The following is a 3,091-nucleotide window of genomic DNA, read 5'->3' as shown; positions in this document are numbered from 1 at the left end:
TTTAAATGTTCAGTTATTTTTGTTATAAGAAAAAAGTTATTAAACCTGTTATACTGTATTATGACAGCACTCTTTTTAAACTAAATTTCAATATCGTGATAATACCGTATACCGTGATAAAAGCATTAGCAATTAATCGCAACATGAAAATTTGATACGGCATACCCCTAGTTGAGATGCAGTAGATGTGGATTCACCATCTATAAATACATGATTGTCAGAACAATGTTTGAATAAAGCTTTGTTTCATGTGTCGATGACTTGTATTTATTTATTGTCATGGTTACTTTTATTTATGCTTTTACTCATTTATTCATGTTTCCTATTGTTGTCAGTAAATAACATTGTTTCATTAACACATGCATTAATTCATTACTTGACTGAAATTGAGATATATTCACCTTGGCTGCATTTGTCTAGTGTGTAGTCATGCATAGCTATGGCATATGAAAAAACAAATTAAATTTTGTTTGTTTTACTAAAAAATATAATTCATTATTGGTCAGCATTTATCATTATTATTGTTCATAAGTGTTGGGGTGGGCTAATTTCTAAGTAGAAATACTTAAATTTTTCGAGTGTAAAATCAACAGTCTTCTCCAAAGGTGAGATCTTTGAGCAGCTGATCGACGTCTCCTTTGTGCAGATATTGCAAACACGGAGGAAAACCGTACTAGGTAGGGTTGTCATGTTACTGATGCTATGAGGTGTTAGTGCACCTGTCGCTCTTATCTTCTTTTTTTTATTATTACTGCAGAACTTATAATTACACACAAGCTCAGGAAAAGATGGTAGTATCTTTAACAATAAACAATCATAATGACAAAAAAAAAAAAAACATAACTATAATGGGTTTGCATACATCATAATATGAGATTATATACACAGGGGAAAAAAGGATTAAATATCTTTGAATAATCATAATATACATTTAGTCATAATGCATTAAAAATGCATTTGTTGTTGTTTTTGTTATTTATAAGGTTAAGGGATAAAACTAGAGAAAATTTCAACAAGAAAAAGAGGAAAACAAAGGAGATTTAAGCCACTTTTGCATGTAGATTAACAATTTTACACATAAAATAAAGAAATTAAAATATTCAAGAGATAACGATTTGGGGTTTTCGTAATAAAAATAAAATATCTTTAAGGATTAAACTGTGGGTTATATTAGTAGAGTTAAAAATATAAAAACTTAAGTCAACCCAAAATGTATTGGTTATACTACAATCACAATGAAAGGGCAGCTGTTTCAACATCAAAATATTTACATATCTTTTGAGTTGTTGCGCTTGTTATAACGTCGTAGATCACATGATAACGTAAACATGGCGGATGATGCCTGGATCGCATTCATACTTAATGAGATTTGGCTGTAGAGTACCTACTCTTTTAGCACTCGTTTTCATAAAGACTATAAATGACAATTTAATAAAGACTATCACCCAATAGACGGGACTCTGTGCATCCGGAAAGTGTTCACAGCGGTTCACTTTTTCCACATTTTGTTATGTTACAGCCTTATTCCAAAATGGATTCAATTCATTATTTTCCACAAGATTCTACAAACAATATCTCATAACAACCCCATGATGAATTTACCACAGGTGGACTCCAATCAAGTTGTAGAAACATCTCAAGGATGATCAGTGGAAACAGGATTTTGAGTGTCATGTACATGTGATTTTATAATTTTTTATTTTGAATAAATTTGCAAAGATTTACAAAGATTTCAAACAAACTTCTTTCACGTTGTCATTATGGGGTATTTTTGTAGAAGTTAGAGGAAAATAATGAATTTAATCCATTTTGGAATAAGGCTGTAACATAAAATGTGGAAAAAGTGAAGCGCTGTGAATACTTTTCGGGTGCACTGTAATTAGATGCACTTCTTGACTAATGTTATAATTTAAATTTCACTGGACACCAGAAGCAACCATGTAAGAGAGTATTTTAGACTGAACTAAATATAAGGAACAGCAAAGATAATTGTGACTTTTTATTTAGAAAATTTAAGGCTTAAAAGCTAAACTTAAAGCTTTGAAATGTTGACTCAAACATTTTGACATATTTTCATTGATTATTCATTACTAATGTCAAGCAAATTCAAGTACACAAAGTCCAATAAACAAAGTGATGAAACTAAAATATAAGTGTCATTCTAGGGATATAATGCATGAGATATATATTGATTTTGTTTAATTAATCTATTTATTTTGTGTCCATAGTTTGACAGCCAGTGGTCACCGATCTGCCTGCTCCGCCATGGCTCCCCGATCTGCCTGCTCCGCCATGGCTCCCCGCTCTGCCTGCTCCGCCATGGCCCCCCGCTCTTCTTGCTGCTCTTCATGGGCCTGGCCCTCCGGTTTGTGTCATGCTTCCCTTGCCCTCTTGTATTCTTGCCATTGGTTCTCTTGTTCATTGTGTCATGTTCTGATTGGTTGTCTTAGTCATGTGTCTTGTTTCCCATTGGTTTGTTCTTGTCATGTGACCCTCATTGTCTGCTATAAGTAGCCCTCATGTTGTCATTGTCTCTCGTCGTGTATTGAAGTTGTAACCCGCTGTCAGTGAGTCTAGTCTGTTCATGTCAAGTATGTGTCTCGGTTTATGTTTGGATGATGTCTGTAAATGGGTTCTTCACTACTCTCGCCTTCAGTGGACTGAATTCGTTACAGCAGATAAATCACAGAGGTGACTTGAATCTTGTCTGGATGTTACAGGGACAGATGAGACACACGTGTGTTTATCTGGTGAAAAGTGACTGATGAAGGAATGCTGCCATCAAAGGCTCTCAGTGAGTACACTACAGACATCAATAAAACATCTTTTAATTCTTAAGTTGTAGTTTATTTTAATCATTGTCATTTCAAACAGTTATCACAGCACTTTTCTGATTCTTGATTCCTGTGCATTTGCTGCAGAGCTTTTGTGGTGGAGCAGGACCTGCAAGGAAAGGTGATGGTGGCATTTGTGGGAAAAAAAGAAAAACCTGAAACAAAAATATAAAGTAAGAGCATTTTGTTATTTCTAATACAGAGATCAAATAACATTGTGCTGTTAAAATGACTGCTTTTCTATTGTGTTTGTGCAT

The sequence above is a fragment of the Sinocyclocheilus rhinocerous genome, unplaced genomic scaffold, assembly GCF_001515625.1.
Source record: "Sinocyclocheilus rhinocerous isolate Xijiao unplaced genomic scaffold, SAMN03320098_v1.1 scaffold489, whole genome shotgun sequence".
Taxonomy (NCBI): domain Eukaryota; kingdom Metazoa; phylum Chordata; class Actinopteri; order Cypriniformes; family Cyprinidae; genus Sinocyclocheilus; species Sinocyclocheilus rhinocerous.
The sequence above is the reverse complement of the archived record's forward strand: the minus strand, read 5'-3'. Positions refer to the sequence as shown.